Raw genomic sequence first — 14,330 nt, 5'->3', positions numbered from 1 at the left:
TAATCTCACACATAGTGGCCCTTTACACATATGTTGCACATTATTAATGCATTTTTACATGACACACATAATGCTCCTTACTAGAGATGAGCGGGTTCGGTTCCTCGGAAACCGAACCCCCCCGAACTTCACCCATTTTACACGGGTCCGAGGCATACTCGGATTCTCCCGTATGGCTCGGTTAACACGAGCGCGCCCGAACGTCATCATCCCGCTGTCCGATTCTCGCGAGATTCGGATTCTATATAAGGAGCCGCGCGTCACCGCCATTTTTCACTCGTGCATTGGAAATGATAGTAAGAGGACGTGGCTGGCGTCCTCTCACTTTGTTTCAGGGGGCTGCATATCTTCATTCTGGGGACCAGCAGTGTTATAGGAGGAGTACAGTGCAGAGTTTTGCTGACCAGTGACCACCAGTATTATACGTTGTCTGCCTGAAAAACGCTCCATATCTGTGCTCAGTGTGCTGCATATATCTGTGCTCACACTGCTTTATTGTGGGGACTGGGGACCAGCAGTATTATATAGGAGGAGTACAGTGCAGAGTTTTGCTGCCCAGTGACCACCAGTATACGTTGTCTGCCTGAAAAACGCTCCATATCTGTGCTCACACTGCTTTATTGTGGGGACTGGGGACCAGCAGTATTATATAGGAGGAGTACAGTGCAGAGTTTTGCTGACCAGTGACCACCAGTATTATACGTTCTCTGCCTGAAAAACGCTCCATATCTGTGCTGCATTGTAGTATATAGTAGGAGTACAGTGCATAATTTTGCTGACCACCAGTATATAATATATAGGAGTACGGTACAGAAGGCCACTACTCTACCTACCTCTGTGTTGTCAAGTACCGTATATACTCGAGTATAAGCCAACTTTTTCAGCACATTTTTCTATGCTGAAAAAGCCCCCCTCGGCTTATACTCGAGTCAACGGCTGCAGCAGACGCCGTGGGCTGTGTGGGCGTCCGCTGCAGCCAGCTCCAGGGACAGACACTAGAGGTCATTATTGACCTCTAGTGTCTGTGCGGCGTTGCTATGGGAGAGACGTCATGACGTCTCTCCCATAGAGATGATCGGGTGCTGGGAAGCGGGCGCCGGAGCGGGCGGCCAGATGGAGCGGCGGCCAGACGGAGCGGGTGGACAGACGGAGCGGAGCAGCGCAGCAGCAGAAGAAGCGGTCGGGAAGCAGGAGCGGGGCAGTGGTAAGTATTGTTTTAGTGTGTGTTTGTAAGCGGCAACGGGGGCACAGTAACAGGGGGCAAAGAAAGGTGGCACAACAACAACAACTACTGGGGGCAAAGACAGGGGGCACAATTACTGAGGGCAAAGAAAGAGGGGTCATAACTACTGGGGGCAATGAAAGAGGGGGCACAACTACTGGGGGCAAAGAAAGAGAGGGCATAACTACTGGGGGCAATGAAAGAGGGGGCACAACTACTGGGGGCAAAAAAAGAGAGGGCATAACTACTGGGGGCAATGAAAGAGGGGGCACAACTACTGGGGGCAAAGAAGGGGCATAACTACTGGGGGTAAAGCAGCGGGGGCATGTTTTTATCTGGCACTGTGGGGAGATATATGTCGCTGGGGGTATATGTGGCACTGGGGGCACAACCCTAGCAACAAGCATTACCCCCTGGCAACAAGCATAACACCTACCGCATGAAACCCCTGGCAACGAGCATGACACCCTGAGCATGAAAACCCCCGGCACTGTGCATTTCCCACCCTAGGCTTATACTCGAGTCAGTCATTTTTCCCAGTTTTTTGTGGTAAAATTAGGTGCCTCGGCTTATATTCGGGTCGACTTATACTCGAGTATATACGGTATACTATCCATCCATACCTGTGGTGCATTTAAGTTTTGCACAGTTTGCTGACCACCAGTATATAATATATAGCAGTACGGTACAGTAGGCCACTGCTCTACCTACCTCTGTGTCGTCAAGTATACTATCCATCCATACCTGTGGTGCATTTCAGTTTTGCACAGTTTGCTGACCATTAGTATATAATATATAGCAGTACGGTACAGTAGGCCACTGCTCTACCTACCTCTGTGTCATCAAGTATACTATCCATCCATACCTGTGGTGCATTTCAGTTGTGCGCAGTATATATAGTAGTAGGCCATTGCTATTGATACTGGCATATAATTCCACACATTAAAAAATGTAGAACAAAAATGTGGAGGGTAAAATAGGGAAAGATCAAGATCCATTTCCACCTCGTGCTGAAGCTGCTGCCACTAGTCATGGCCGAGATGATGAAATGCCATCAACGTCGTCTGCCAAGGCCGATGCCCAATGTCATAGTAGAGAGCATGTAAAATCCAAAAAATAAATAGTTCAGTAAAATGACCCAAAAATCTAAATTAAAAGCGTCTGAGGAGAAGCGTAAACTTGCCAATATGCCATTTACGACACGGAGTGGCAAGGAACGGCTGAGGCCCTGGCCTATGTTCATGGCTAGTGGTTCAGCTTCACATGAGGATGGAAGCACTCAGCCTCTCGCTAGAAAAATGAAAAGACTTAAGCTGGCAAAAGCATAGCAAAGAACTGTGCGTTCTTCTAAATCACAAATCCCCAAGGAGAGTCCAATTGTGTCGGCTGCGATGCCTGACCTTCCCAACACTGGACGGGAAGAGCTTGCGCCTTCCACCATTTGCACGCCCCCTGCAAGTGCTGGAAGGAGCACCCGCAGTCCAGTTCCTGATAGTCAGATTGAAGATGTCACTGTTGAAGTACACCAGGATGAGGAGGATATGGGTGTTGCTGGCGCTGGGGAGGAAATTGACCAGGAGGATTCTGATGGTGAGGTGGTTTGTTTAAGTCAGGCACCCGGGGAGACACCTGTTGTCCGTGGGACGAATATGGCCATTGACATGCCTGGTCAAATTACAAAAAAAAAATCAGCTCTTCGGTGTGGAATTATTTTAACACAAATGCGGACAACAGGTGTCAAGCCGTGTGTTGCCTTTGTCAAGCTGTAATAAGTAGGGGTAAGGACGTTAACCACCTCGGAACATCCTCCCTTATACGTCACCTGCAGCGCATTCATCATAAGTCAGTGACAAGTTCAAAAACTTTGGATGACAGCGGAAGCAGTCCACTGACCAGTAAATCCCTTCCTCTTGTAACCAAGCTCCTGCAAACCACCCCACCAACTCCCTCCGTGTCAATTTCCTCCTTACCCAGGAAAGCCAATAGTCCTACAGGCTATGTCACTGGCAAGTCTGACGAGTCCTCTCCTGCCTGGGATTCCTCCGATGCATCCTTGAGTGTAACACCTACTGCTGCTAGCGCTGCTGTTGTTGCTGCTGGGAGTCGATCGTCATCCCAGAGGGGAAGTCGGAAGACCACTTGTACTACTTCCAGTAAGCAATTGACTGTCCAACAGTCCTTTGCGAGGAAGATGAAATATCACAGCAGTCATCCTGCTGCAAAGCGGATAACTCAGGCCTTGGCAGCCTGGGCGGTGAGAAACGTGTTTCCGTTATCCACCGTTAATTCACAGGCAACTACAGACTTGATTGAGATACTGTGTCCCCGGTACCAAATACCATCTAGGTTCCATTTCTCTAGGCAGGCGATACCGAAAATGTACACAGACCTCAGAAAATGAGTCACCAGTGTCCTAAAAAATGCAGTTGTACCCAATGTCCACTTAACCACGGACATGTGGACAAGTGGAGCAGGGCAGACTCAGGACTATATGACTGTGACAGCCCACTGGGTAGATGTATTGACTCCCGCAGCAAGAACAGCAGCGGCGGCACCAGTAGCAGCATCTCGCAAACGCCAACTCATTCCTAGGCAGGCTACGCTTTGTATCACCGCTTTCCAGAAGAGGCACACAGCTGACAACCTCTTACGGAAACTGAGGAACATCATCGCAGAATGGCTTACCCCAAATGGACTCTCCTGGGGATTTGTGACATCGGACAAAGCCAGCAATATTGTGCGTGCATTACATCTGGGCAAATTCCAGCACGTCCCATGTTTTGCACATACATTGAATTTGGTGGTGCAGAATTATTTAAAAAACGACAGGGGCGTGCAAGAGATGCTGTTAGTGGCCCGAAGAATTGCGGGCCACTTTCGGCATTCAGCCACCGCGTGCCGAAGACTGGAGCACCAGCAAACAGTCCTGAACCTGCCCTGCCATCATCTGAAGCAAGAGGTGGTAACGAGGTGGAATTCAACCCTCTATATGCTTCAGAGGATGGAGGAGCAGCAAAAGGCCATTCAAGCCTATACATCTGCCTACGATATAGGCAAAGGAGGGGGAATGCACCTGACTCAAGCGCAGTGGAGAATGATTTCAACGTTGTGCAAGGTTCTGCAACCCTTTGAACTTGCCACACGTGAAGTCAGTTCAGACACTGCCAGCCTGACTCAGGTCATTCCCCTCATCAGGCTTTTGCAGAAGAAGTTGGAGACATTGAAGGAGGAGCTAAAACAGAGCGATTCCGCTAGGCATGTGGGACTTGTGGATGGAGCCCTTAATTCGCTTAACCAGGATTCACGGGTGGTCAATCTGTTGAAATCAGAGCACTACATTTTGGCCACCGTGCTCGATCCTAGATTTAAAACCTACGTTGTATCTCTCTTTCCGGCAGACACAAGTCTGCAGAGGTTCAAAGACCTGCTGGTGAGAAAATTGTCAAGTCAAGCGGAACGTGACCCGTCAACAGCTGCTACTTCACATTCTCCCGCAACTGGGGGTGCGAGGAAAAGGCTAAGAATTCCGAGCCCACCCGCTGGCGGTGATGCAGGGCAGTCTGGAGCGAGTGCGGACTGAAGGACCTGCCAACGATTACTGACATGTCGTCTACTGTCACTGCATATGATTCTCTCCCCATTGAAAGAATGGTGGAGGATTATATGAGTGACCGCATCCAAGTAGGCACGTCAGATAGTCCGTACGTATACTGGCAGGAAAAAGAGGCAATTTGGAGGCCCTTGCACAAACTGGCTTTATTTTACCTAAGTTGCCCCCCCTCCAGTGTGTACTCCGAAAGAGTGTTTAGTGCAGCCGCTCACCTTGTCAGCAATCGGCATACGAGGTTACTTCCAGAAAATGTGGAGAAGATGATGTTCATCAAAATGAATTATAATCAATTCCTCCGTGGAGACATTCACCAGCAATTGCCTCCAGAAAGTACACAGGGACCTGAGATGGTGGATTCCAGTGGGGACGAATTAATAATCTGTGAGGAGGGGGATGTACACAGTGAAAGGGGTGAGGAATCGGACGATGAGGAGGAGGTGGACATCTTGCCTCTGTAGAGCCAGTTTGTGCAAGGAGAGATTGATTGCTTCTTTTTTGGTGGGGGCCCAAACCAACCAGTCATTTCAGTCACAGTATTGTGGCAGACCCTGTCGCTGAAATGATGGGGTTTGTTAAAGTGTGCATGTCCTGTTTATACAACATAAGGGTGGGTGGGAGGGCCCAAGGACAATTCCATCTTGCACCTCTTTTTTCTTTCATTTTTCTTTGCATCATGTGCTGTTTGGGGACTATTTTTTTGAAGTGCCATCCTGCCTGAAACTGCAGTGCCACTCCTAGATGGGCCAGGTGTTTGTGTCGGCCACTTGTGTCGCTTAGCTTAGCCATCCAGCGACCACAGTGCACCTCTTTTTTTCTTTGCATCATGTGCTGTTTGGGGACTATTTTTTTAAATCGACCATCCTGTCTGACACTGCAGTGCCACTCCTAGATGGGCCAGGTGTTTGTCGGCTACTTGGGTCGCTTAGCTTAGTCATCCAACGACCTCGGTGCAAATTTTAGGACTAAAAATAATATTGTGAGGTGTGACGTGTTCAGAATAGACTGGAAATGAGTGGAAATTATGGTTATTGAGGTTAATAATACTATGGGATCAAAATGACCCCCAAATTCTATGATTTAAGCTGTTTTTGAGTTTTTTTTGTAAAAAACACCCGAATCCAAAACACACCCGAATCCGACAAAAAATTTTCAGGGAGGTTTTGCCAAAACGCGTCCGAATTCAAAACACGGCCACGGAACCGAATCCAAAATCAAAACCCGAAAAATGACCGGTGCACATCACTACTCCTTACACATATTCTGAACACTACTGCACAACCAACCCACTCACATGCACACAGCACTCACACTTCCACTAACACTGTGACCTCTGCCTCTGCTTGGAAACAGATGTGTCCTCACAAATCTTGCATCAATGCTAACGTCGGGCACCTTTTTTTAAATGAAAATGCATCTTATTTGCATTGCTATGTGGCTAGGATGCACAAGCAGCTTCTGCTGATTAAAATGATATGCAGCATGCCTATACACTGTGTGAGACTGTGGCTGTATCTGCATATGAAATGCTACATACAGAATATAGGCATGCCGCATATCATTTTAATCAGCAGAAGCTGATGATGCCCCTAGGCATATCAAATGCCCTAGGCAATTGCCTAGTTTGCCTATGCCTGTGGCCGGCTCTGATTTTTCACTATTTGCCTGCAAACCAGAAGACTCTGCAAGACTAGATAAAAGTCTTCTAGCTGGATCTCACATGACTTAAAAAAAATAATAATGTAAAGATTGTGCTCCTTGTTCCTTCAACGCTTTTTCTATAAACAACAAAAGGAAGTTTCAAATTCCGGACATAGGATTTCCTTGAGCTGCACTGAAGCCAGCACTTTATAAGAAGACGCCCTTCTGTAGTTTAAACTTGTAGCATGCACAGACATGGAGCAGCCAGTAACCTGCAGATCTGACTACAAAAATGAAATATAAAAAATTGTACAGATATTAAATATTAGTGGCCACATTTATTTAATGATTATGTACCAATGTTCGGTACTTTGCGCATGTGAACGACCCGTTTAGGGGTGTGTGGTATGGTATGCCGGCGGCCGGGCTCCCGGCGACCAGCATACCGGCGCCGGAAGCCAGACCGCCGGCATACCGACAGCGTGGCGAGCGCAAATGAGCCCCTTGCAGGCACGGTGGCGCGCTACACTATTTATTCTCCCTCCAGGGGGTCGGGGACCCCCATGAGGGAGAAAAACTGTCGGTATGCCGGCTGTCGGGATTCCGGCGCCAGTATACTGTGCGCCGGGATCCCGACAGTCGGCAACCTGAAGACCACCCGTACAGGGGACAGGCGAGTTGTTCAAGGGGGCCCTATGCTGCACGGCCTGTACCCAGAACAGCCAGTTCCACTGTGCTGTGCTTCAGAAACCCCCCTCCTATACCCACTACTGGTGGCACCATGTTTCCCATACTTTCTTCAAAAGATGGCACCAGAAGCCATTGATCTGTAGACATACAGTATATTCAAATGCAGCTGTAATCTACCCTCTGATGAAGTCCTGGACAAAGGATGAAACGCGTGGGTAACATTTTGATTTCTAAACTCTTGTCAACACTGGCCAGATTCTTTTGGGAATGTTTTCTAGTACCTTGTTGAATCCATGACACAAATAATATATGTTGCTCTGAGGGGTCCTACCCAGTACTAGACAGGAGCCCCTAACAAAGGCCACTGAGTGTGTATAAGGAACCTTAAAAACAATCAAAATAGAAAACCAGAGGGAACTCATGGTGTAGTGTTAGTAATCAAATATGCAAATGTAATTAATATGCACACTCCAATTAATGAATTATGCACTTATCTGACAAGTAGTGGGGAATTTTCATGTCCGTGATGCTTTGGAATTCTTTTAACCCCTTAAATGTGTGACGGAGATCACTGTGATAGTGCAAAAACAGACCAAAGGCCACTCGTGTGTATAGTGTGTAATAAAAAGGATTAAAAACTCAACAAGTCCTTATCTGATACATTTAAAGCTATTGGTGTCTGCCCCCGACGTGGGAGTTTTTTTTAGAACTGGTGTTGTTGCTCATAGCAACCAATCCGATTCCACTTAACATTTATCTAGCTGCTTCTAGAAGAAAACAGAATCTGATTGGTTGCTATGGGTCATTTCTCCACTACTCCTTTTTAGAAACTTTGATATATCTAGTAATAAGAAACTAGGGGTCTCGCATGAAATACTTCTTCCAAAAAACAAACACACAAACAAACAATAAAGGTATCAGACTTAATGAAAAAAATAAAATAAAATGAAAGAATCTGTTGTTTATGGAAAAACTATTAACTGCGTTAAGCGCATAAATATTTTCCATCATTACACACAACAATTTAAGCATTCAAAGCTGTTTTTCCACTGACAAACTCCCTAGATGTGAAAGCAGTGGTTGATCATGTCATAGTCTTAATTACAGTCTAATTATGACCATTATTTTCTTTTTGTGGCTGGATGTTTCTATGTCCTAACTCTGGGCACCGCCCCCCGAGAGAGAGAGACAGAGGGGGTAATTCAGGCTAGCAGGCGATTTTTGCACTGCTGCGATCAGATAGTCGCCGCCCATAGGGGAGTGTATTTTCGGTTTGCAAGTGTGCGAACGCCTGTGTAGCAGAGCTGTACAAACAGATCGTATGCAGTCTCTGCGCAGCCCAGGACTTACTCAGCCGCTGCGATCACTTCAGCCTGTCCGGGACCGGAATTGACGTCAGGAACCCTCCCTGCAAACGCTTGGACACGCCTGCGTTTTTCCAAACACTCCCAGAAAACGGTCAGTTGACACCCACAAACGCCCTCTTCCTGTCAATCTTCTTGCGAACGCCCGTGCAAATGGATTCTTCGCACAAACCCATCGCTGAGCAGCGATCCGCTTTGTACCCGTGCGACGCACCTGCGCATTGCAGTGCATACGCATGCACAGTTTATACCTGATCGCCCGCTGTGCGAAAACGCGGCCTAGCGATCAGGTCTGAATTACCCCCCATGTGCCTGGAACAAGCTGTGCTCACCGGCGTCTGATCTGCACTCACCACTGGCAAACACAAAGCAGGACATAGAAACCGTCGCCACTTCTGACATCACAGGCTGAAGTAGGGATGGACATCGGAACTCGATGGTTTGAAATCATCAATGTTTTTGATTTAATGTTAGTGTTTTTACCATTCAATGGCGGCATTCCGATATTTGTTTCCATTGAATGATAAACATTTGATGGTGTATCGATGTTTACTCTGGGTCCTGCCCTCGATCTCTTCCCCGGCGGCCACACTGCAGAGGTTTTGCCCATGAGCAGACAGGATTTATTCACATGCACAAATAATATGAATTTTTTTTCTATTTCATTATTTTGAAGTGGTGGTTAGTTACCATTGCAACAAAAGATTTGATGGCGGAAGCCCAGACATCATTTAATGGTGGGCTTCCGATGTCGATGCCTAGTCTGAAGGTCTTCCAGGCATTTTATCCTCATCCCCTTCCAGGGCTGCTTGGGAAATGTGGACCATGATATCATCGGTATTTTCTATGGAGCTGCTGTAAGCAATCCCAAATTGGGAGCCAATAGGCTGTAACCGACTGCTGTCACCAATATAACTGGAAGTCAGTGTTCATTTCCTATAATTAGGGAAACTGACCATACTGGGTGACATGATGCACTTGAATACCAATTCTAAGAATTGGTATTCAAAGGAGAATGCAGGCCAGGAGCTAAAGACAGAACAGAAATTACAACTTCTCGGCAGGGTTCTCCATGAGGATCCAGGGAAGGGGGCAGACCAGCGAGGGGTGATTCCTGGCTCGGGAAAGCAAGGGGTGGAGCAACAATGACGTGCTTCAGAGAGAATCACGTCGTTAAGATGCCAGGGTATCCCGCTTTACTCATGATGTGGGCGGGCAGCAGTAGCGGACTTTCTGGGACATGAGGCAAATATGTAACTTGGTGCTTTGAGTCCTTAGAAGTCTCCTGCCTTGCTCATCTGCACGTTACTACACTTCTCTCCGCGCTCTTATCCAGAGTCCTGTACCATTGCCACTTCCAGCTCATCAGGTGGAATCTGATGGTAAGCCAGAACTGCTGGTAGTTCCTTGTAATCTTTGCCCAGTTGCCAAAAATCCAGTTTCCAAAGTCTGAGTTGTTCAGTCATGTCTTCCAAGAATCCAGTTACAAATTATGAGTTCTTCAATCACGTCTTCCAAGAATCCAGTTTCCAAAGTCTCAGTTCTTCAGTCACGTTTTCCAAGAATCCAGTTTCAAATTCAGTCATGTTTTCTAAGAATCTCGTTTCCAAGTACGAGTTCTTCAGCCTTGTTTTCCAAGTATCCAGTTCTGTTAATCCTTGTCTTTGACCTGCAACAACTCAGCCTCCAGTCTTCACAGTTATTATCTCCAAGTACCAGTCATCAAGTACTCAGTTTTCACAGTTATTGTCTACAAGTCCCAGCCATCAAGCAACCTGTCTTTACAGTAATCAGAGCCGTAACTAGGTGTGTGCCGATGGTGCATTGCCCACAGCGCAAATGCACTGAGGCGCGCCATCTGGCAACACACCCGCAGGGCCGCAATCTCCAGACTCCAGCCTGCACACAGTCACTGCCGCTATTGGCGCCGTCTGTGTCCAGCGTGCGGCGCCGCCTGTGTCCCGAGTCCCGACTCCCGCTGGTGATGCCCCCTGTGTGCCGCTGGCGGCGCCGCCTGTGTCCAGCGTGCGGCGCCGCCTGTGTCCCGACTCCCGCTGATGGTGCCCCCTGTGTTCAGTGTGCAGCGCCGCCTGTGTCCCGTCCTCCACCGCCGGCGCTGCTTTTACACTTAAGGGTCTGGCTGCCGCTGCACTCACCCGGCTGTGATGCTGCTGCTGTAGTCATGTACTGACAGCCCCCTTCCTCCGGAGAGATGGTAAGTATCAACTAATCTATCTATCTATCTATCTATCTATCTATCTATCTATCTATCTATCTATCCTGCCGTAATGTGTAAAAAGGGGGACGCTGTCTGCCGTAATGAGTAAAAAGGGTGACGCTTCCTGCCGTAATGTGTAAAAAGGGGGACGCTGTCTGCCGTAATGTGTAAAAAGGGGGACACTTGCTGCCGTAATGTATAATAAGGGGGACGCTGTCTGCCGTAATGTATAATAAGGGGGACGCTGTCTGCCGTAATGTGTAAAAAAGGGAACGCTGTCTGCTGTAATGTGTAAAAAGGGGGCGCTGTCTGCCGTAATGTGTAAAAAGGAGACGCTGTCTGCCGTAATGTGTAAAAAGGGGACGCTCTCTGCCGTAATGTGTAAAAAGGGGACGCTGTCTACGGCACTGATAGTAATAGTTATCCAACTCTCAGTCTTCACAGCTATTATCCCCATGCCGCAGTAATCAAGTACCAGTAACACTCTCTCTCTCTCCACTTTCTTTTTCTTTGAGACCCCTCTCATCCACTGCCAGATATCAAGTTCCCTGTAATGCAACTGTAACAGGGGCCAAAATTTACTAATATTCGTGTTTTAGCCGTTTTTAAGGGTGTTTGAACTCGAATGGTATCGGGTGCATTTTACTGCAACTTTTTGAATCCTGATACGGCCAGTTACTAAGCTGCCGAGTTTACCACATTCGTTTTTTCCGATGTCGATGTGATTCGTAATGTCAGGCAGTGTTTTACGGGAGTGATGAGTAAAACACTGCCTGACAAAACACAAGGAATCCCGGCCGGATCTGTGAGATCTGTGCAGGGCTTCATTGTGCACCTTTAAAAAAAAAATTAAAGTGTTAAAAATCAAGAAAAAATTGCGTAGGGTCCCCCCTCCTAAGCACAACCAGCCTCGGGCTCTTTCAGCCGGTCCTGGTTGCAAAAATATGGGGGAAAAATTGACAGGGGTTCCCCCATATTTTAACAACCAGCACCGACCCTCGTGTGAACATAGGTAAGTATGTGTGAATGTAGGTGTGCATGTATGTAATAAAGTTGTACTTTCAAGGTGTGAGTTCTGTTTTTATTTGGGTATTTTTTTTGTAGTAGTACTACAGGTACCAGCAGGCCCATTTTTCCACCGCATGCTGGTACTTGTGGTTCTCCAAGTACCAGCTTGCGAGGGAGGCTTGCTGGGACTTGTAGTACTGCTACAAAAAACAATATTCTATTTTATTCACAAGGCTATCAGCCCCCCATTGGATGGGGGGGGGACATCCTCGGGCTTCACCCCTGGCCCTTGGGTGGCTGGAGGGGGGGACCCCTTGATTTAAGGGGTTCCCACTCCTCCAGGGTACCCCGGCCAGGGGTGACTAGTTAGTGATTTAATGCCAGGGCCGCAGGGACCTATATAAAAGTGTCCCCCGGCTGTGGCATTATGTATCTGGCTAGTGGAGCCCGGTGCTGGTTCCAAAAATACGGGGGACTCCTACGCTTTTTGTCCCCCGTATTTTTGGCACCAGGACCAGGCGCAGAGCCCGGTGCTGGTTGTTAAAATATGGGGGAACCCCTGTCAATTTCCCCCCCATATTTTTGCTACCAGGACCGGCTCAAAGAGCCCGAGGCTGGTTATGCTTAGGAGGAGGGACCCCACGCAATTTCCCCCCCCAGTTTTTACATTAAACAGACCCTTTCCCATGGATAACCATGCACAGATCTCACTGATCCGTGCATAGTTATCCAAACTCGACTGGAACAAGCAGGTCTATTTTTTTGCTGCTTTTTTTAACGATTCGCAAAAAAATACACCCGCACTTGAGCACTCAGAGACTAACACCCAAATACGAATGAATAGTGAATACCCATGTTGTAGGAAATAACAGCCGCATTTGACCGATGGTCTATTCATTCGTATTTCTGAACTTTGTCATTCAAACCATTATGAATAGTCCAAACACTGCCGAGATTTGTGCTTAGTGAATTCCCGCGTTGGGACTAAAGGGCCCTACTCACTGGCCGACCCGCCGCCGAGCTGCCCGACGGCGGATACGGCCGACGAGCGACCCGGCAGCGGGGGGGGCAGTGACGGGGGGAGTGAAGTTTCTTCACTCCCCCCGTCACGCGGCTGCATTGAAGTGCAGGCAAATATGGACGAGATCGTCCATATTGGCCTGCATGCACAGCCGACGGGAGACCAGCGATGAACGAGCGCGGGGGCCGCGCATCGTTCATCGCTGGAGTCTCCACACTGAAAGATATGAACGAGTTCTCGTTCATTTATGAACGAGATCGTTCATATCTTTCAAAAAATCGGCCAGTGTGTAGGGCCTATTAGAAGAAAAAAACACAAATCGGACAAACTCGATTTTTTAGTAAATTGACGGGACTTGGGGCAGATCATCGGGACAGCAGAAGTTCTCAACTTGGTATAAATGCCGAAACCACACGCTCTCTCTTTTGTTTGAATCATATTACTACTGCCATACTTCACTGGCTACGCCCAAATCCGTCTGATCTTGGAAACAAAGCAGTGACAGGCCTGATCAGTACAAGGTGAGGTGACTACCTTGGAATATCAGGTGCAGTAGCTCCAATCATCAACAAACAGCAGAAGTGGTGGAGAAAACATTGGCCTTACCTCTATACCTTTTCTACTTATTAGAACTACAATCTTTGCAAGACCACCTACCAGAGAAAGAAGCTGCAATAGCACAACCATTACAAATACCAAGGGAGCCATTATCAAGGAGTATATCTACCATTATTGAAAATCATTTTCCTCCATAACGATATTACACTCCTGATATACTAAGATATTATACATATCTTTGATTTTAATATTTTTCACCAGAGGGGTATTGGAATTGGTTATATACACTTAGCAATTTGCTTGGTGTCAACATGGGGCATGTCAACCCCTTATACTAATACCATTCAACTCCACCTAAAGTGACTGTTTTTTGTATGTAAGTCTGTGTCCATTCTTCTTTTATGATTAACCATAATAAAAGTTAAATTTTAACATATTTTATATCCATCGAGTGTGCCCCAACATGGAGTCTTTCTTTTTTCTTTGTACACTATACTTTATACCAGAGATCTCAAACTCGGTCCTCGGGAGCCCACACAGTGCATGTTTTGCAGGTCTCCTCACAGAATCGCAAGTGAAATAATTAGCTCCACCTGTGGACCTTTTAAAATGTGTCAGTGAGTAATTAATACACCTGTGCACCTGCTGGGTTACCTGCAAAACATGCACTGTGTGGGCTCCCGAGGACCGAGTTTGAGAACCTCTGCTTTATACCACTGACTCTGGGAGCACCTCCAACTTTTACACCAAGCACCCCTACCAGGGATCCTTCTATTGTTACACACTCTTGGTCCACTCACAAGGGTATATATACACAACTCCTTGCAATCTCAAATCCAGTGCGGTGCCGACCCCTATTAGTCTACAGTTACAAAAGGTCAACAGGTTCAAACGGTTGACATGGCAATTGTATATAGTCAACATACATTTTTTTCAACTATTTCATCATTTACCATCCACGTGGACTACGATTGGGAATAGAAACCTTGCCTGAAGCTTGG

At 47.3% G+C, this 14,330-nt stretch overlaps 1 pseudogene; it reads left to right on the top strand.

Moving 5' to 3' along the window:
• Positions 1–13,211: 13,211 nt before the first annotated feature.
• Positions 13,212–13,330, top strand: LOC134946334 (5S ribosomal RNA; annotated as a pseudogene).
• The last annotated feature ends 1,000 nt before the right edge of the window (positions 13,331–14,330 follow it).

Source organism: Pseudophryne corroboree, chromosome 7, assembly GCF_028390025.1.
Source record: "Pseudophryne corroboree isolate aPseCor3 chromosome 7, aPseCor3.hap2, whole genome shotgun sequence".
In the NCBI taxonomy this organism is placed as follows: Eukaryota; Metazoa; Chordata; class Amphibia; order Anura; family Myobatrachidae; genus Pseudophryne; species Pseudophryne corroboree.
The sequence above is the reverse complement of the archived record's forward strand: the minus strand, read 5'-3'. Positions and strand labels throughout refer to the sequence as shown.